The sequence below is a fragment of the Micromesistius poutassou genome (genome assembly GCF_964030765.1).
Source record: "Micromesistius poutassou genome assembly, chromosome: 3".
NCBI classification, from domain to species: Eukaryota; Metazoa; Chordata; class Actinopteri; order Gadiformes; family Gadidae; genus Micromesistius; species Micromesistius poutassou.
Window position 1 is genome coordinate 21,477,752 of NC_140273.1, and position 21,798 is coordinate 21,499,549.

The window sequence follows — 21,798 nt, forward strand, 5'->3', positions numbered from 1 at the left end:
GCAACGTGCTATTTAAGTTGTTATTTAAGCGTCTTGGAGGTGAATAAAGACTTTTTCCTCCCAAACATTGGGTCTCCTCTCGCTCATTACCCGTTACAGTGGAGCCCAAAGTGGGGCGAGTGAGAACAGAATGGACCAGTCCCCGTTGGGAAATGTGCTCGGACACCTGGCCCAGATGTCGGAACGACAGAGTCAGCTCCACCTTGCCCAAAACGAGGTGCTCACAGAGCTGGCCCAGTCTCTGGGCGAGGATCGGGCCCTGCTCCGGGAGCTCCTCACCTCCGGGGGGACACGGCGAGGGACCCCGGCCGGCCACTCCCCACATCCACATCCCAAAGATGGGGGAGACGGACGACGCCGAGGCCTTTCTGGGGACCTTCCAGGGGGTGGCCGAGGTCTCGGGGTGGCCTCGCCAGGAGTGGGCGCACCATCTCCTGCCGCTCCTGACGGGTGAGGCGCAGCTGGCCGCCCACAGTCTGCCGGTCGGGGCCCAGCGGGACTACGAGGCCATCACCCGAGCCATCCGGGATCGGCTGGGCCTGCACCCGGAGGAACATCGGCGGCGGTTCCGGGCGCTGGCCTTCGGCAAGGGGGACCGGCCCTTCGCCTATGCGCAGCAACTACGGGACCAGGCCAGGAGGTGGCTGGTCCCGGATCAGCTGGTCCTCGAACGGTTCATAGAGGGGCTGCCGGCGAGGACATCCGCCTGGGTCCGGTACCACAGGCCCGAGAGCCTCTCCGCTGCGGTCGCCTTGGCGGAGAGCCACCTGCCGCCACCAATAGCGAGCCAGCGACCGCCGGTAGCAGGCCCACGGGTCGGGGCGGCGGCCCCGAGGCGGGACCGACCAACACCGGCACCAAGGGCGAGAGGGGGGGGGGGGGGGGGGGCGGTCCAGAGCGGGCACATGAGTCACTTCCCCCCCCCACTCCACAGACGGGCGCTCAGACGGCAGGGGAGGGCTGCTGGCGGTGCGGGCGGCCTGGCCACTTCCGGCGGGAATGCCCCATGATGGAGGTGGGTCAGGTCGTCCGCGTCACCGGTGCCCCGTCTCCTCCCCACGGTCCCGGTGAGGCGTACCGTATCCCGGTGAGGATACAGCGGGGTACGCACCAGGCGCTGTTGGACTCAGGCTGCATGCAGACCATGATCCACCAGCGTCTGGTGCGGTCCGAGGCATTGGTGGAGGCGTCGAGCGTTTTGGTGAGGTGTATACACGGGGATGTGCACGAGTATCCTTTGGTCCCTATCGAAATTCGTTGGGGGGGGAAAAAGCATAGAGTTAAGGCAGCGGTTAGCTCGAGCCTCACGCATCCCCTGATTCTTGGGTTGGATTGGGGAGGGTTTCCACAGGCTGTTAGGGGGACTATGGGGGTGCAGTCACGACCGGTAGGGACATGTAAGTCGTGTGCGGTGTTCTGCGCCGAGGCGGGGGCGACCGACGCTGCTCAGGGATCGGGGGAGGCGGGGGAACCTCAACCCGAGGTCCCAGCACCGACGTTCCCACCGGTGGAGGATTTCCCCCTCGAGCAGTCTCGTGACGCCACACTGAGCTCAGCCTACGACCAGGTGATAGCTATTGATGGAAGTAAGGTCCGGCCAGACGCAGCACTGACTTACCCACACTTTATAGTGGTTAGGGATAGGCTTTATCGGGTGAGTCGTGACACCCAGAGTGAAGAGGTGATCACCCAGTTGTTGGTACCCAGGAGCCGTCGGGAAATGGTTTTCCAGGCGGCGCATTATAACCCAATGGCGGGCCATTTAGGGTACGAGAAAACACTTAACCGGATAATGGCCCGGTTCTATTGGCCGGGGATTCGGGCGGAGGTGCGCAGGTGGTGTGCATCCTGCCCCGAGTGCCAATTGGTGAATCCCCCGGCCGTCCCCAGGGCTCCCTTACGGCCCCTTCCCCTGGTGGAAACTCCATTCGATCGGGTCGGCATGGACATTATCGGGCCATTAGAACGTTCCGCACACGGGTATCGATTTGTGTTAGTCCTGATCGACTACGCAACCCGATACCCGGAAGCAATTCCGTTGCGCAACATCTCTGCGAAGAGCGTTGCGCAGGCGTTGTTTCATGTCATATCGCGGGTGGGAATCCCAAAGGAGATTCTCACTGACCAGGGCACCAATTTCATGTCACGCACGATTAGGGAACTTTACGGGTTATTGAAGGTCAAAGCCATCCGCACAAGCGTCTACCACCCAGCCACAGACGGCTTGTGTGAGAGGTTTAACCGGACGTTAAAGTCCATGATCCGTAAATTTGTACACGAGGATGCTCGGAATTGGCATCAATGGCTAGACCCTCTGTTGTTTGCAGTGCGGGAAGTGCCCCAGGCTTCCACGGGGTTTTCCCCATTTGAGTTGCTTTACGGGCGTAAGCCCAGGGGCGTCCTGGACCTCATTAAAGAAAACTGGGAGGAGGGGTCCAGTGACAGCAAAAACGAAATCCAGTACGTCATGGACTTGCGTGCAAAGCTTCACTCACTAGGGGTATTGTCACGTGAGCACTTGCACCGCGCCCAGGAGAGTCAGCGACGCCTGTACGACAGAGGGACTAGATTACGCGATCTCACCCCGGGGGATAAGGTCCTTGTGCTGTTGCCCACCTCTAGCACCAAATTACTCGCGAAGTGGCAAGGACCCTTTGTGGTCACACAGCGGGTCGGGGACGTGGATTACGAGGTAGCGCGCTCGGACAGGGGCGAAAACAAACAGATCTACCACATCAACCTCCTGAAGAGGTGGAACGATGTGGTCCCTGTCACATTTGCGTCGCCAGTGCCGGAGAGAGAAGAGCTCGGGCCGGACGTCCCTAGCCCAGGCCCCACCCCCCCGGTCGGTCAGGGCGAGGGTCTTTCAGGGGGTCAGGCGCGGGACGTGGCCGATCTGCAACTCCAGTTCGCCAACGTCTTTTCGCCCCTGCCCGGTCGCACCTCGCTAATTACTCACAACATCGAGACGCAGCCCGGGTTGATGGTGCGGACACACCCCTACAGGCTGCCCGTCCACAAACAAGATGTGGTGCGGCGTGAATTAGCAACCATGTTGGAGTTGGGCGTGGTCGAGGAGTCGCACAGTGACTGGTGCAGTCCCGTCGTGCTGGTGGGGAAGCCGGACGGGTCTGTCCGGTTCTGTGTAGACTACCGGAGGGTGAATGCGGTGTCGAAGTTTGACGCCTACTCAATGCCCCGGATCGACGAGCTTGTGGACCGGCTTGGCATGGCCACCTTTTACACGACTCTGGACTGCACGAAGGGCTACTGGCAGATTCCGCTATCTCCAGCAGCCCGGGAAAAAACGGCCTTCTCCACTCCGCTCGGTCTCTATCAGTTTAAGGTGCTTCCGTTCGGGTTGTTCGGGGCCCCGGCCACGTTTCAGCGGCTGATGGACCGGGTGTTACGGCCCCACGCCGCGTATGCTGCTGCCTACATTGATGACATCGTCATCTATAGTGGAACGTGGGAGCAGCATGTGCGGCAGGTGGCGGCCGTTCTTCAGTCGCTGAGACGGGCGGGGCTCACGGCCAACCCGGCGAAGTGCGTGATCGGGCGGAGGGAGATCCAATATCTGGGGTTCCACCTGGGGGAGGGGAAGGTCCGACCACAGGTCGCAAAGACTGCAGCGGTCGACGCCTCCCCTCGGCCCAGAACCAAAAAGGAGGTGAGACGGTTCTTGGGGCTGGCCGGGTACTACAGGCAGTTTGTACCACACTTCTCTGACCTGGCTAGCCCCTCGACCGACCTCACCCGTAAGAGGGCCCCAGATACAGTCAAGTGGTCGGAGTCATGTCAGGTGTCGTTTGAGGCTATTAAAACAGCCCTCTGTGGAAAGTCGGTCCTATGTGCTCCTAACTTTGATCTCCCGTTTTCCCTGCAGACGGACGCGTCGGATAGGGGGTTGGGCGCAGTCCTGACCCAGCAGGTGGAGGGGGTCGACCGGCCGGTGCTGTACCTGAGCAGGAAACTATCAGACCGGGAGGGTCGGTACAGCACCGTGGAGAAGGAGTGTCTCGCCATCCGATGGGCGGTCGGCGCCCTTCGCTACTACCTGCTGGGGCACCCTCTACTCCGACCACGCCCCCCTCCAGTGGCTCCACCGCATGAAGGACGCCAACGCGAGGATCACCCGGTGGTATCTCGCGTTGCAGCCCTTCAACTTTCGGGTCGTGCACAGGCCTGGGGCGCAGATGGCCGTGGCGGACTTCCTCTCCCGTTCCGGGGGGGGGAGTAAGTTGGCGGCCGGATGTAACCCCGGCCTGTGTCGGGCGGTGGGGGTATGTGGAGGGGGACGTGCGACGTCTGGCCTGCGGGGGGAGGTAGAGGACGGTTGGGAGCACACCGGATCGGCTGGGGGGGGATTGGACCTGATTGCGGACAGGTGCCCGCGATCAGGGCCAATGAAGGAGGTGTATTTATGTGTGCTTTGTTTTTCAGTGAAGGGGGAGAAAAAGCAGAGAAGGAAGGTGTTGCGGACGGGAGGACACGACCAGTTGCAAAGAACATCATTTTATTTCAGTTTATGTGGTCAGATGTAGTAGAATCCGCAACGTGCCATTTAAGTTGTTATTTAAGCGTCTTGGAGGCGAATAAAGACTTCTTCCTCCCAAACATTGGGTCTCCTCTCGCTCCTTACCCGTTACAGATATATTATTTTAAATCTGTTAGGGTCAACTTAGAAAAGGAACACAATCAATCTTGTTTTGTACAAAATACTGAATAAAAGGGAGAGTAAAGGGATGTCCTTGTGATACTGTAGTAACAGCTGCAACACTCCCTCCTGAGACTTAAGGACAGTTTGTAATACTCTCAGAACCAGATCTAATTTTTTCTTCTTTGCCTGGACCACCAGTGTCTCCATGGCCCGCTTTCGCTGTTTTGCCACATGTCTCAGCCTCGCCCTTTTCTCTTCTTCAGCAGTCTGTTTCTTGAGCACTGCCAGATGCATACTTCCTCTGCTGCTGCTGCTTTTCTTTCTGATTCATCTTCTGCTGGCGTTTGTATGTGGCTGCTGCAGAGTTGATGTTCTTGCATAGTGTTCTGTCCACCTCCCTGAACTTCACATCCTAACCCTAACCCTTCTGAAGAGCTGCACGGCTGTCTTCCCCCTGGACTGCAGGGTGTACTTGACCATCTGGATTTCATTAAATGTTGGTACATTCATGTTGCCACTCCTTTGGTCAATTACATCATTCATCAAACTAAAAGAAGACCCAACCCTTTGTCCGTGAAAGATGGAGAGGCAACATTTAACCATCGCACTCAGGGAGGGGTACTTATCTGGCTTGTCAAAGACATGACCCCACCACTCCACGATGCTCTCTCCCTCCTTGAAACTGGGGACGGTCAGGTCAACATTGAACTGCACAAGTTCTCTCTGGATGTCCTGGTCTGCTGGCAAGAGGTGCCTCAGCATACCACTCAGCCTGCCAAGAAATGGATGAGAATTTGAAATCAGTTTAAGGACATGAGGTAACAAAAATCCCAAAGTACCTGGTAATATGGCAGTTATTCTTACCTCTTCAACTGGATGGTTGCCCGTGAGTGGCCTCTCAGAAGAGGGTCCAGAACAGACAGGGCTGTCAGAGTCGGAGTCTGGCCAAGGGGAGCTTCTTCTGGAGGTACACTGCAGTGGTGATGTAGGCTTTCCTGACGTCTGCTAGGAATGGCGCCAACAGCTGACACAAAACACCAAAAACTGACCATTATTTTAAGTCTCAAAAACAATTGAGAAAAAAGGTGATGCAGGTGATGCAGGGTACTTACAGCATGATTGGGATTCTGGCTCCTGAACATGTCAGCCTCCTGTCCCACATAGACCTCCTTGGAGGGCAGCAGCATATGATCCTCCAGGACCATCTCCCTCAGAGCCCTGGGAGACAGCTGTGTAAGGGAAGTAATTAATGGGGGTAATACCTTAAGTGCCTTTCAAAAGACCCCAGGTTGCTTAATAAAAAAGGAAACACTCAACTGATAGCACAGACAACAGAAAAGTAAAAATAGGGATAAAATCAATATACTAATGTAGGCAGAGTGGGTGTAAGGAGGAGTTAATTACCTGAGTAATGTGTTCAGCCTTCACGAAGCAAACCATGAAGGCCAGGAACAGCTCAAGCTGCTGATCAAGAAGTTTGTGAACCAATGTCTGGCTACCCTGTGTATGTAAAACAAATTATTATGAAATTGATTGATTGCCAACATTGGATGTGCGTGCATGCACGTGCAGTCAAGTTGCAGTAATTCCAAGCATAACTAACACCCACCTGAAAAACCATGACATACTCCTTGAAAATAGCCAGCAAACATGCTGAGCCGTAAGACTGTTGTCGTCTCCTCATGCCACAGCTTTTGACATACCCTCTTTTTTCTCTCACAGCCTTGCGGAGTCATGCCTGTCAAAGATGAATTAATGTAAGTGTAAAACACAATACATATTCCTCCTCATTAGTAACTTCAAAACAAGTGGGGATTGAACATCAAGTCTCATCACCTTTCCTGTTGAGTTCCTCCTGAACCACCTTGATATGGGCTCTTGCCGCCTGGTTGACGTGGTACTTGGTGTACATCAGTTCCAAAGGCTCCCTATACAGCTCCTTATCTGCAGTGGAGAGGTAGCCATAATAGAGGACTCTGTATGCAGGCATCATGGCATGGGTTGCCATGCTGGCATCGTATGCAGACAGCCAGCGATGAGGAACAAAAACCCTCTGTGGGCTGGAGGCAGGGAGATTTAGAATCATAGCTATCTCCTTGAGGTACATCACCTGACAAAAGACAGAAAAAAGATTTTGAAAGAAACACATAGACATTCTACACATTTGTGAGAAGGTGAAACCCTCCCCCTTCTCACAGTCTCGCATAAGATAAACTATTATTATTATTATTACTATTATTATTATTATTATTACAATTATATTGTGTATATACATTATAATTGGGATGGTGTGAAATTGGACTTCCGCCACGGTAGGGGGCAGTGTGGTAATGAAATCTCAGGATCATGCCATCAGGGAATAGCCCAGGGGGTGTTGATATAAACAGCTGTTTTGTAAATATCTATAGGTTGTGCACAAGGTGTGGGTATGTATATATTTGGTGATTGTTTATTTAGTGTCATGTTTATTTTGTATTCACACAATGTACTTTCTGGTCAGTTATGTAGAATTGGTAGCTTTAGCTACAGAATGTTCCCCCAAATAGTGGTATGGCCCATACAGCCTTGATTGGTCCAATGCATTTCCCTATTTAAGGGCTGCCTCATTTGGTGTTTGGAGGCTGAAGGTGGTGCTGGCTTGATGGGAGGCCAGTGCGAGAGCGGTATGTTTTGGTTAAGCTATGTTATGCTATCTAGCTTATGCTTGCTGATTTATGCAGTCATTTTCTTTTCTTTTGGAACTTTGCTTTATTTTTTTTGTGAATGTTTTGGAAGAAAATAAAGCTTCACTTTTTTTTTGCCCTGAGACAATTGCCCTCATTTTTGCCCACACTCTCTGAATCTGGTTGGCCAAATCCCAGATACGTGGGGTGACCACGCCGGTCCCTCACAACATTCCATAGTTTTACCACAGTACAGTAGGGCCAGCAGCCATGGTCTAGACTAGAGCTGACAAATTCAGGTTATACCAAATTCACATGGGTGGAGTCTGCTACTGTGAGTGCTCAACAGAGGGCGGTGAAGCACTGTTGTGTCAAATGTGCTTAGCATTTTTTTTTACCTGGTCTGGACTCCACTGATGGTCAACCTGGAGATCACTGAACAGCTTCTCCAAGTAGCTGTCAAAGGGCTCTGAGAACTTCTTTGCCGCATTGTGTATATGATGATAGGAGTCCCCATCAACATTGAGCAGGTTGGGACAGTATTGGTGCATCCTGATCTCGAGGCCAGTCTTGCTGCCCCTCATCACAGCACACAAGTCCATCAGCATACTCATAAGGTTATTCCACGGGATGTTGTTTTTCTCAAAGAACTCACAGAGCACCTTCTCTAAAGAAGCAGCATTCACCTTCACGATCTCCAAGGACCCCAAATGCTCCACTATCACCTTCCTCAAGTCTGCATGATAGTAGCAAACGAGCATGGAGAGGACCTTCAACATGGTTTATAAGCCATGCAACATTTTACAGGGCATACACTGAAGCAAAAACAGAAGGACTTTGATGGCAATAGTTTAATATGAGACCAACCTTTTTGTTGTTGTTGGAGGTACTCTCATCTAAATTTAACGAAAAGGGAAATATCTTCATATTGGAAAAGGTCCTCTCAGAGTAGGTCCGCCCTACACAAAGTCGGACTGATTTGTCACATCACATGCATAATCTAATTGGTACAATATAAATAATACAACAGGTAATTCTGGCAACATAGCAGTATATATAGCAACATGGTAGTTTAAGGAAAATGGAAATGAAAACACTTGGTAAGAAAGAAAATGGAAATACCTAGACCATGGATCATCTTGTATGATGCCTGTGCTGACTAACAGGCATACACCACCTACCTCTGCATTTGCTATGCGGTTTATAACTGGTACGGGGATCTTTCCCTGGCACTTCTGCCTGATTGTTTCTGGCCCTTGGCTGGCTTGACTCTGGCTTGCTGGACTCACCCTAGCTGATGCTGGAAGGAAGCTGCTGGCAACACTATGAGTGGAAGCTATCATCACCTTCTTCTTGTGAACTTCAGTCTGGCAGTGAACCTGCAGAGCATGGCTGCCTTTGTTAGCATAATTGATATCTTTGTGGCAGAGAATGCATCTGGCAAATCCCTGCCTGTTGATTTTGTTGAATACATCTAGATGAAAGGACACCTCTTGCTCTTTTACTGAGACCTTGCCTTCCAGTTTTAGCCAAGAGCAGTTCCAGCTGCATTTCAATCCAGCATCCAGCTGTTTAACAATGGCTGAATCCTTCTCCCCTAAGACACTCATTCTGCAAAAATAATGTTTGTATTAGTGTTAACTTCTAGTTTAGCCTTATTGATAGAACGATGGACCACTTTACCCTTCAGCCTTGTCAGTCCCCTCACCTCAAAATCATCCACACATCCTGGAAAAACGAGTTGTAGAGATTTTAGAAAGTAGCACTAACATTAACCAGTTTTTCTTTTTTTGTGATTTACCGTTAGCTATACAAGCTAGCATCTAACTTTAGTAACAATATGTAGCTAATGTTAGGCTAACGTTAACGGTAGCGTTAGCTAATAATTTTCCACCGGAGCTTTAGCTGTCTAACGTTGTGTTCTCTCCTGCTGTGTTCAATGACTCAATTCATCAAGCTGTAGCTAACATTAGCTAAGCCTATATCAACAGAGCTCCTGGGTAACTTAGATATACCAGAAAATATTAAAATTATTCAGTCGCCAAATTAAATCGCCGAGGTCAGGCGTGCTTTCAGCTTCTGATGGTGGTCTGCATCCCTTGATGTGCACACTCTGGTCAGCACGAGCGAAGCGAGCTGCTTGTAAACCAATCAGGTCCCTTTTGGCACGCGCACCTGTTCACAGTTCACTGGGCTGGTTCAGAGGCCATAACGGTACGCACCGTTGGATGACGAGTGGAAGACGAGACCCAATCACTGCCACTGAGAGACTCTCTCAGCACTAGTGATTGGGTCTCGTCTTCCACTCATCACCCAACGGAACTGGGCATTTGATTTAGATGCATTAAATGTGGCAATGTGGTAGCAGCATAGAGGGGCGTGACTCCAGGACGCTGGTTTCATTATGTCTTCTGTATGAGCAGTAACTGTTTCCCTGGTCTGGTTTTGTGGCGTATTAATGACTGTTGTGTTTCTTTAAGATGAAGACCTCCATGTTGCTCAAGAAACACCCAGCAGTAGAGATGTAACATCAATCAGCAACCAGGTAACGTATAGTTCATATACTTATGTACATTTGTGATGTATTGGTAGAGGACAGTGTGGATTATTATAACCTTGTTATGATGGAGCGCTGTACAAAGATGTTGACATCAATGGACCCAATGTTCAGCGATAGTCAGGTGTTATAAGACGCAGGAAGAGAAGTACATTCAGCAGAACTTCATGTGGTTCTTTAAGAGTCAAGAGTAGCTGCTTCCTGTAGAGTTGCCTCATAAGGCTGTATCAAGGGACACACACTTAAGCAGTGTTCAACGCTGTTTCTATGGACAACATTACGTGTTAAGATCACCAGTGGTTTGTGTTCAGCTACAGGATGCTGCCGTGGTTTCCTGTGTACTTCTCTTCAGTTTACAAGCGCTGCTTGCAGCTTAAATGTATGACTGTTTACAGGTTCAATGCTGACTACATTTAAATACAACTCAATTATGTTTCATTTTCAGCTTTTGATTTTTTTTTTGTAATGTATTTATTAAGTATGTTTGGCAATATTTTTTATAATATTCAACATGTAAGAGAAGGTTTTCTTTGGGCCGAGTTGGTGCAAAGAATGAACAAGGTTACTAAATGGAACCATCATATTATTTAGGAACCTTGAACACATTGCACAGTAATGTAAAAAAGTAAAAAGGGAAAAACTGTCTGTCTAGTTACTTGACCAGATAAAATGAGACGGAGAGGTAATAAAGTCTGTCAGCACGAGGGCCTTGGATTTATTGAGTAAAGTAGCAAAGGTGATACAGATTCATAAAGCGTGAGAGATCACGCTGTCCCTAACAGCGCTGAGGTCGTCTGGAGCTTCGCCTCCGTGGAAGTTCTGCTTCAGAAGAGCATGAGGTGTTTCTGTGTGATACAGTCTTATGCTGTATTTTCCCTCCCAACGAGGTGTGTGCGTTTTCGAGGTGTGTGCGTTTAGGCTGGTGTGTGTGTTTCTGGATGTTTAGCTTGACTTTGAGCCTCCGGGCTCTGATGTCTTTATGAGTGTCTCCTGTGTTTCTCCTAACCAGCTGCGAGGGCTTCTCGAGGGGTATCTTGACCTAGCCTGGTCGCGCCCACACTAGTGACGTCACGCCTCGCAAAAGCGCTGCTGACTTCTAGTCTGGCCAACCGTGCTATTAACTCGATTTCTGTCTCCCGAATTTTCGGGAACTCCACCCTCTTTTTCGAGAGCCAATCAACGTCGAGCCTCTCCAACGGCTCTGGGTAGAGGCGTGTTCAAGTAAGTGACGCTGTAGAGCAGCGACCGGAACCTCATTGTAAACAGCAGCATGGAGCAGCGGACAGCGTTCAACACAGCAGTCGATGCTGTGTTGAAAGATTTCAACCGGACATTTGTATTGAAAACCGAGCAGAGAGCAGCCCTGGAGGCATTTATAGAAAAGAAAGATGTATTTGCCTTGCTCCCGACCGGCTTTGGTAAGAGTTTAATCTAAAGCTTCGACACCGCCTATTCTGGCTTCGACCAATAGCAGACTGAGGCATTTGAGGGGGGCGGGTAAACCAGGTTTGAAGGATGCGCTTTGAGAAATGGATTCTCTTAACGTCTTGGCCAGACCCAATGCTGAGTATCAACATTGGAAAGTCGTGCCAACCAGGCTAATCTTGACCCTGAGTTGTGGCCGAATGTTATCAGCAGACTGACTCCTGTTCTTGCGAATGTGTGGTGCATTGTATGAATCTCCAACATCTCCCATAGTTGGGATGTGCAGCCTCCGGCTCAGGCCTTGACCTGAAAAAATAGCTGACTATATTCGGTTAGAGCAAGAGTTAACTATATTCTATATTCGTAATGTACATGTCATGTCCCAAGCGAAAAAAAAAAGTACTTTATTGTATTTCAAGTATATTTATATTTCCGATAGTATGTTGAAAATGTACTTACACAAATTGTACTTTTTGTAAATATAAAAAAAGTATACTAGCATCACAATTTCACGCTAACACTTTTAACACACTTTAAAATAATTATACTATATTATACTTTATAGAAATATATTATACTAAAATATACTTTAAGTGAAATTTATGTGTACTTTCTAAAGTGTACTTATTTGAAATTTGTTTTTACACATTTTTGATCAATTGTATGCTCAAAATTGTCATTGTAACATACACTGAAAGCATATTTTAAAAGTACACATTTTAATATCAACACTGTAATATTAAGTTTGAGTGTATTTTAAGTTACATTTGAGTCTAATTATGAAGTGAAGTTATTCACGCTAGTACTTCAGGACATTCTTTTAGAAAGTGTTCAATAGTATTACTATGAAAATGCACTTAACCCATTTATGAAATTTTGTGCTGTGTGTAAAGTACACAGATAGCAATTATTGCAGCTGTTCTGTAATGTTTAATCAGTTTGGTGAAAAAAATATGATACAATACATCTTACACACAAAATGACATTAAACAAAACATTAAATGCACACTTCAAAAGTACATGTGCACAAAAAATGTGTGTTCTGCTGAAAAGCAAGTGGTTTAAAGTTGGTGCAGTGCTACATTATGATTTAACAGATAGCATCACCCATATTGCAACAGACAATACTGGCTAAATTATAAGCAAAAAAATGAAGTTCACTCACACTGTGTTAACTTAACATTGTCACAAGTGTTAAAAAAAAGAACATTTCATTGGTATTGTTTAATGGAGAAAAAGCAGGGCTACTGCAAACAAGACCAATTGGAGAGTGTACAGATCAAAAAGTCACTGACAGTATTCATGCGTATAGGAGTGATATGTAGAGGTCGTTTTGGCGTTGATGTCTGTAAAGTAGTAGCTCCCCAAGAATTTTAGTCTCTTTCAACATTGTTGGGAAGTGGAATGACATACATTTTGTCCTTGGACTTAACCATTACACATTTACGCTTGAGTGATTGGGGATGCACGGCAAATACATTATGGGTGTGAGACACCTCATTTATAAATGTGGAAGATATATTTAACTGAGCATCTCTACACACCTTTCCTCCACTCTTGGCAAGCTCTTTTACTAAAATACAGAAGTTGGTGGATGTGGATGAGGCCCCATCATCAGATGTAAAAGCCACCAGGGTCATAACTTTGCAGAATGTTCCATCATTTAACTGTACAACTGAATTATTTCTTTTTTTAAGAGTTGTGTTATTATATGAATGATAAACCACACTGCTACAAATGAAACGGTCATAAAATAAACCTGAATGAACGGTCACTCCTATTAAACTTTCAATAGCCATCCTCTGCAACACAGATGTGCTAACTTTCTTTGGGCAGCCAAAACCTCTGACATTATGTTGAAACTCCTTTGATTTCTTTCTTAAGCTAGAGGTACTTTGAAGTTTGTCAAATAATGTCTTTATGCTGTCATTAGCATTTGCCATTGTAGTGCCTGCTTTTTTTGAGAGACCCCTCCACCGAAGGAATCTATTCACTATTTGTGTTGGCACATGTGTTGTTCCAATGAAAAACCTAAGCAAAGTCCCATTAAATGATTCAAATGGAAATGTGGATGTTGCCCACAGTGGTCCCCAGTTACGCACGCCTGCTGCCAAGTGCATTAATAAATGCACATTAAAAGAAGCATTAGCAGCACCATACAGTTTCTCAAAGTTGAGCACAAATTTTCGCAGAGCTTGTTCTGCCACATCCACATGTCTCACTTTGATGGCATCCTGAAGAAGAGTGTCTATCGCAAAAACGAATAAAAAAAGATGATTCCAATACTTCTTTTTCAGAATGCCATTCAAAACAGGCAATGCATAAAACAACAAAAATGACCTCCACTCAGATGCTTTCCAGAATTTTCTGTCCTTCACTGATCTTGGTGCCCTTGTGACCTCCACAGGTGGTTTAATGGCCAGCAATTCCTGGTCTATATCACTGACCTTGCTGCCCAAGTACCAGTCTTCATTATGGTGCTTACTGTCTAGCCACAGAGATGTAATCTGTTTAGTGACACCCAGGCAGACACTGTGTTGGTACTCAGGAATGAATCCAGTGATCATCTTGAAGCTCTCAAGTTCCATCAAAGGGGATGGGCCTTTCACACCCATTACTGGATTAGCAGGTGTTGCCAGCATAGCATGCTGAAAATGATCCATCTCTGTCCGTAAAGGTGGTTCTGGGGTTTCCCAGACATATGGACCACCACCAGTGTGAAGGCAGAAGTCACACCCATATTTGCCATTGAACTGTTTTGTGTTTCTCAGGAGGGGGCGAGCAATTGAATCTGAGGAGCACAGGAGTAAATGAACTTTGCTTGTATGCTCTACATTTTCAGAGTCCATCCATTTAATTCCAGTCTGTTCCAGTTCCTTGAGCTCTGCCACAAAAGCAGTTAAAAATGTGATCATATTTGGCTTGCTTTTACCAAACCATAAGCATGGTATACATATGTTGGCTTGGCGATCTTTTGGTGACAGCTCTATGATTTGACACTGAATTGGCCATATCTGAAAATTATTGCTGTTGAAAACTGGAATTCCATCACAATTCCACATTAGTGATATGTCATCAGCCCCTATTTGTCCACTCTTCTTGAGTTTTTCATATTCAGCCCCACACTGAATATCTGAAATAATGCCTGGAATTGATTGTCTTTCATTTAAATGCATCCCAGATTTTTCCAGAATGTCCACTATTTGGGTTGATAGACTAAGTACAAGAAAGTAAGACCCAACCCTTAAGTTTCTCTCAATGTCAAATTCAGCATTACAAGAAGAACAATCTTTTGGAGCTGTCTCACTGGGTCCCATATAGCTTTCACAGTTGATACAATAGAAATGGGGCACATAGTGGCCAAACTGTCCATACGCTTTATGAAAAAGATATGAGGTTGCTGGCACCAAGCCAGGGAAATGTTCATTAAACATTGTAAGAAGATCCTGAAGAGCTACTCCTGTCAAATTGTGCCTCAGTACATATGACATGAGTAAGAGCAGACTCTGTCCTTTTGTGAGGGGAGCACCTGGGTATACAGGATCGTCATCATGGTGTTTCTGTAATACAAGACAAGATTGCTCACATTCATACCTAAAACACAATAAGAAAACATAAGCCAAACTGACAGTGTTGTCCTATTAAGAGAGATGTCGCTTACATGTAATGTAAAATAACCAATATACAGATCATCTGTAATTAAATGGTAGTACCTTCCATTGGTTTGAATCTTGATTTCCGGCTTGGCTCCTCTCTTCCTCTCTGTGTTCTTGTCCACTTCTGTCATCTTCCTCTCTGTGTTCTTGTCCACTTCTGTCATCTTCCTCTCTGTGTTCTTGTCCACTTCCATCATCTTCCTCTCTGTCCTCTTGTCCACTTCCGTCATCTTCCTCTCTGTGTTCTTGTCCACTTCCATCATCTTCCTCTCTGTCCTCTTGTCCACTTCCATCATCTTCCTCTCTGTGTTCTTGTCCACTTCCGTCATCTTCCTCTCTGTGTTCTTGTCCACTTCCATCATCTTCCTCTCTGTCCTCTTGTCCACTTCCGTCATCTTCCTCTCTGTGTTCTTGTCCACTTCCATCATCTTCCTCTCTGTCCTCTTGTCCACTTCCGTCATCTTCCTCTCTGTGTTCTTGTCCACTTCCGTCATCTTCCTCTCTGTCCTCCTGTCTCTCTCTATCCACTTCTTGGTAAGTATCTGCATTACTATGATCTGTAAGACAATTCTGAGACAAATATAGAGGAATTAAATGCAGCTTCAGTGTGGTTGAACATTGGAATATAAATATACATTTACTACTGTAGCATTTATTTCTCCTGAACTTACCTTTTCAGTAACTTTTCTTCTGTAAAGGGATGTTCTTGGAACTGAAGATGTACTGAGAAATCTCTTGTAGAACAATTTACTCTTTTTCTGTGGATACAGTAAAAACAAAGATAATAGGAAACCTGAACACGACTAGTGCTTTATCCACTAGCTAGCAGTAGTGTTGATGCATTACCCTTGATGACTTACAGTGGATTTGGGCAAACATTTTAGGATGAAGATACTGGAAGGAATATTGTCTTTTAGAAATATGTTAACCATCAGATAGGCTGATCTTATAGCTAGGATATTATGATATAGGCTACCAAAGATAAATATTGTTGTTTTTGAAAAGATGATGACAAGTTTATATCCTATTTTTTCTGCAGATGTCACAGACATAAGATATAGCCTATATATTTTTTTTAAGTGTATGGGGTCTGCAGTGCGGAAGTCTTTGACGTGAAGTCAATAACAAGATGATTTTGACGTATTTTTACCTCATTGCTAATAACACTTTAACAATAATGTTTTGATGGGGTAGGCCTACTATTTATCTTGAAACGTTTCACTTCATAATGTCATACAGAATACAGAATTAGGCGGGAGAGTAAAATTTAAATTTTCGTTGTAGCCCACAGCATTTCACCATTTTTTTTTTCTTTACCTGGTTCGGTTGAAGTCTTCTGTATTTTGTTGTTCTTGGCGTCCCTGGTTGAGTCTCATCAGAATTCAAATGTCTCTTCAAGTTTCGTTTTTCTGGCATGATGATTTTGTAACTGTATTATGACAGTGTCTGACCATCAACTGCATCAGTTTCGTTTTTCACTTTCAGCCAATCAGAGCTGCGGACGTTCTCAACCGACGTCCGTTGCATCTGAGCTAGGTCAGATGCAACAGGTTGCAGGTTAGGTCAGTCGCGTGAAAGCAGGTTTGCAGGTGTTACAATGTTCAAATTCGCCGTCTACTACTTGTTTGATAAAACACTTAAAGTGGAAAGTACGTCGCTCATTCTTGGTAGCGACCAGTTCACCCAAGTGGCATCCCAGCCGGACTTAAATGACGATGCGAACTGGATTGAAATAAAATGGCCCACGAGAAAAGAACCAAACAGGACGGTGCCTGCTAAGGTGCTGTTATTTGGAGGCAAGTATGGAGAATACGGTAATGGGTAATAAGTATTCTGAATACCTATTATTATTTTTCCAACTCGGTCAGCTAGCTAGCAGTTAACTGTTTAATTTGGTCGTTGTTAGGAAAACTGTCTAGGCTGAACTTATTTTTTGTACGCTTCTCGTTATATCAGATTCCTACAAAGAACTTGTGTCGAAGAAGAATTTATTCCTTCTCGGTAATGATATCTGGGCCAAGGAAGAAAGCAGGGGTGTGCGCATGAAAAAGAAGATGTGTGAGACCGACGTAGTGAAGCCTAAAACGTCCAAACAGGTGAGTGCACGCAACGTTCCTTAATGCTGCGCTAGCTGACATGCTGTCTCCAATACTTTGGCTAGCTACACATCCAGGTGCATTTTCGTAGAGGTCTTGACAAAATTCAAATCATTTACCTAAGTAAAAAAAAAAAACAGTTAAGCAATGCTAAAATTCTCCATTACAAATCATGCATGAACAATCCCACTCAAGTTAAAGTGCATAATTATGTGCAGTAAAATGTAGGTAAACTATCAAAGTAAATGCACTGATTTGCTCCCTCTGACTGATTTATTGTTATATATGACAACATTAGATGAATAATACTGAAACATCTCGATGTAGCAGTATTTTGTTGTTGTGGCTGCCAGAGGTCTACAGATTCAACTACTACGTGCATTTTTATGTACAGAGACACCAAATATGCTATATCTGAGGGGTGGTGAGATAATTAAGGGAACTTTAAATAAGAAGACATCTAAAATGTGAACTTGATTACACAAAGCTTTCTGTAGGAAGCCAACATTTTTACATCATAAACATTTTTGACAGGCAGAGCAAACCAGGATTAAAGAGGCAGCCAGGGACCAGGTGTTACAAAACCTGAAGACTTGCCTGTCTCAGAAGAGGGCCCTGGACACACAAGATCACCTCTACAGTTCTGAGAATGAATCTCCACAACGTGTTCATGGGGTAAGGCATGCTTCTTTCTTGAGCAGGGGGCTACAAAGTTTACAACAGCTGTGGTGTCCCTCAGACACTTCACTAAAAGGTCTTGATTTGAGGAATATTGGACAGAATCTTTTAGTCCTGCGAAACACCTATTCTATATATTCTATTATAACAACTCAAATTTCACGATATAACTAATCATTTTCCTACTTTTACCATATAAACGTTTATCTTCAGGGAAAGCGAGCAAAGAAGGCAGCAAGACGTGTGCTTTTACCCCTGGCATCCAGTCCAACTTCTGATGACACATGCATAGGAAGTCCACAACGGCATGACATTGTAAGTCATACTTCTTTCCCAGCTGTTGTGTACTCTCACACAAAAATTCTTTCTCTGTTGTATTGCTTTTCACCGCTATTTTCTCTTTTCACTTTTTAAAGTTTCAAGACCATGCCTCAGATGATGAGTTGGGTTTCTCCCCAGCCCAGAGAATGGCAAGTACATTTACATTGAATATTATATTATTATGGTAAAATTATATTATATTGAATGAATAGGTCAGGCAAAGGACAGAGATCTTACACCCAACTGCATGGAAAACTTAATCTCACAATTGTTACATATCTTATTTTCACATATAAACTCCTTTTGGCTGTCATGTGCATGCCAACTAAGCATAATGAATTTAATTTACTTTTATTTAATATATTCAACAATATAATCATTTTCAAACAACTTTCATTAATGTTTGTCCCACACGGTAGTGTGGATTAGAAGAGTGTCTTTTAAACATACTGTATTTCCTGTTGTGTTTATTGGGATCCAGAAAAACATAAAATAATCACAATTTCTAACATACAAAATGAACACAACATTTTATCTGCTGCTATTTCCTCCCATGATTCCGCACATCAGGTTCTGTAAAAGTCTATTGTACCTTAATGAAGTTTAATGTGATTCTAATCTCTCATTCTCTCTTGAAGAAGCTGACGGATGATAATGGTATGGCACCTGGAATTAATGAAATCATGTCATGCCTTCATGGTGGGTGTTCAGATTGGAATTAGAGGGGTTGACATGTCAGAACACAGTATGTTTATTAAACAATGGTGTTTCCACATTATTTATTGTCCTGTACTGAGTTTAAGTACCATTATTTTTACTAACTAACAAACCAAATGTTTTCCCACTTATTATTACATTCATCTAGACCTGCCAGAAATGATTAAATTAATGAGGGAGTGTGTGGAGTGTGTCCGGGCATTGATGTCCTCTAGAGAGACCCCTTCATTTGCAGCGTCATCATCTTCTGTGGACAGTGAAATTGAAATGGTATGTTATAATTGAGGGTTGAACGTATGTATTCATTACTTGACAGTTCATTCATAAAGAATTCTATATTTGCACTATGGACCTTTTGTCTTTGGCAGCCTCATCTTGTTGGTAATTGGATCAGCAATAAAGTGATGGGATTAATAAATTATATGTTTCACAAGTCTTATGAATTATCTTGCTGTCAGTGGGAACATCAACACCACTGGTCATAGCACTCCCTCCCTAGTGGTCTATATATACTAGCAGTGTTTCCAAGTAAAGATTGAATTAACATTTTTTAATGTTTGGATAATGTCTGTTCATTCCTCATAAGTAGGGAGAGATAATCTGTCCAATTTATCCTCTCTTTCTCTCCCATGCAGCACCCCTTGGCAGGCAGCACAGTGACCGTTTCAAAGAGGGCTTTCCTGCGGCTGAATAGATCTCGCATGACCATTTTTGCCCAGGAGCTGGCTGTCCTGGTATTCACAAAGGAGGGCCTTGCACAGTCCACCCTAACTGGAAAGTCTGGGAAGGGGGGGCCGCCAAAAACACAGCTTGATATTGAGAAAGTGCAGGCTATTACAGGTATGTAATTGTTTTGAGTTACATGTAGTCTATTTAAAAGCTTCTGTGATTTCTATAGCAGCGAGATCACACGGAAACTGACCACCACTAATTACTAAATACATGTTGGACTATTTACTGGTAGCAGTATTGGTATACCATACTGATAAAATTTCTCAAGAGTTTCCAGTGGTATGTGGTATGAGTGGTATTCCAGAAAGCAGGTTATGTGAAAACATAAGTGAACCCTGAGATGAGGGAAACTCTCTGTTTTTTTTTTTCCTGAATGAGAGGTATCTTGAACTCTGTCAGTCACCATGGTAGCTGACTCTGGGAACCTAACCTGCTCGCTGGCAGGTTTACTTGAAGAAACCCTGAGTCTGGCGGGGAATAATTCACATAGTTTTACAACAGGGGGATTATTTAGATTTGTTTAGATGAGCTCTCATTCCCTGAGCCGAACGGTACCACTTCTCATCAGTCCGTCATTTATCGGAACAATATTCTCAGTCTGGCTGCACATCGAATATCAGGCTACACGTCACCGCTGACGTGCTCTCAGATCTGGACCTCTTAATTTTTATCACTTTGCAGGTTAATCAATCACCTTCCAGCAGTCAGAAAAAGAGGAATTATTCACATTTCATTTGGCTTTCTTTATTTCCCACAGATAGCTACAAAAGTAGGAAAACCATCATCACACCATTGCCTCCAACAACGCAATTTCAAAGTACATGTTTCTAATTTGCCGCTGCATTTAGGATAATATTAAATAACTTCTAGTACTATCTGTAGATAAAAGTGTGTGTCTGCCTCTTGGGTCCTGGGGGTGAGTGACGCCCTCAGCCTCTGGTCACCCAGCGACCTGACCCAGGACCACCTCCTCTGCCTCTGTCAGACGTGGTGGAGGTGACCACCACCTCTGCCTTCTTCCACATGTTCATTTACTCAGCAGGATGTTAAGAGACAGGATGTGTGTTAATCAGGAGGTATCTGTTTGTGGTAAAAGCTGCTACAAGCTGAAATATCCACTGAATAAACTTTTACCTTGTTTAATATGCAGAATATGACTAAAACCAGAGTGAGGAGTAATCACGAGACTGTTTTTATAGCCTATATTAGGTTACGAGTTTGTTGAACCTCCTTTCTGGAATACCCCTTTGATGTACTGTTCAAAATACTATGAATATGCTGCGTGACTTACATTATCCCTTGTCTATTTGGTCAACAGATGCTGTTCTTCTGGAATTCCGACAGACAACTGTCTCTGATGTGCGCGCGGCCATCAGACGAAAATGTAACAATGAGCAGTTCAGCCAAAAAAAGGGAACATAATGTGTGGTGTGTGTTTCTGTATGGTGGGAGGGGTTAGGCAGGAATGTTAAGGAATTAAGGAATGTTGTCTTTCATTGTTATTTTTGTTGTGTTCTGTTAAGTTTATGTGAAATGTTTAGGTCTGCTGAAATGTTTAGGTCTGGTCTGCTGCCATAATGTAAGTGTTCATACATTCGTTGTATGTTTTTTGTATGTACTATATGGTACAAATACATAAAAATATATTTTTTCACCTGGAAGTAGTCCCACAAGTCTTTCAGCCTTTAGTACCCTGGTAATACATTTGCAAGTATGTGCAAGGTAAAAAGTAATATAGCAAAGTAATGATAAAGTATATTGACTATTAACTGCAAAGTATGCTTTTTTAGTAATTGGAATAAGCCAAAAGTATAATTAAGCATACTATTAGCACAGTAAGAATATATTGAAAGTATAAAGCTTATATATTTTTAAGACACTAACAAATAATTTTTTATGTACTTATAATACAAACAAAGTACACTTTAATTTTAATAATTAAGCATATATTAGTACATATAAAGCCATATGCTTAAAGTATACAAAATATACTTTAAGTTGTTCCACTTTAGCACATAAAAGTACACTAAATACACTTCAAGTTGAGCTTTTCTACAATTTAATTACAATTAAAATATATTTAGTACAAAATTAGTTGTTCCAAAATAGCATGCTTCAAGTTAACTAATCATGAAAACACTTGAAGTATAATGATGATTAGTGTGGCTTCAAGTATACAAAAGTATGCTAAATTTTAGTACACTTAGCACATTTATTTTTCAGCTGGGGTGATGTGCTCGTTAGGCTATTTTTCCCATCAAATGCATCATACTAATTTCTTCATAACAGACCT

At 44.7% G+C, this 21,798-nt stretch overlaps 1 pseudogene across 1 annotated transcript; it reads right to left on the reverse strand.

Moving 5' to 3' along the window:
• Positions 1 to 4,661: 4,661 nt before the first annotated feature.
• Positions 4,662 to 8,933, reverse strand: LOC311341148 (annotated as a pseudogene). Its single transcript has 10 exons — positions 8,446 to 8,933; positions 8,191 to 8,282; positions 7,722 to 8,093; positions 6,497 to 6,770; positions 6,270 to 6,398; positions 6,065 to 6,160; positions 5,773 to 5,889; positions 5,525 to 5,684; positions 4,814 to 5,432; positions 4,662 to 4,667 (listed from the first exon to the last, which is right to left on the reverse strand). The product of its transcript is annotated as an uncharacterized misc_RNA (transcript).
• Positions 8,934 to 21,798: the final 12,865 nt, after the last annotated feature.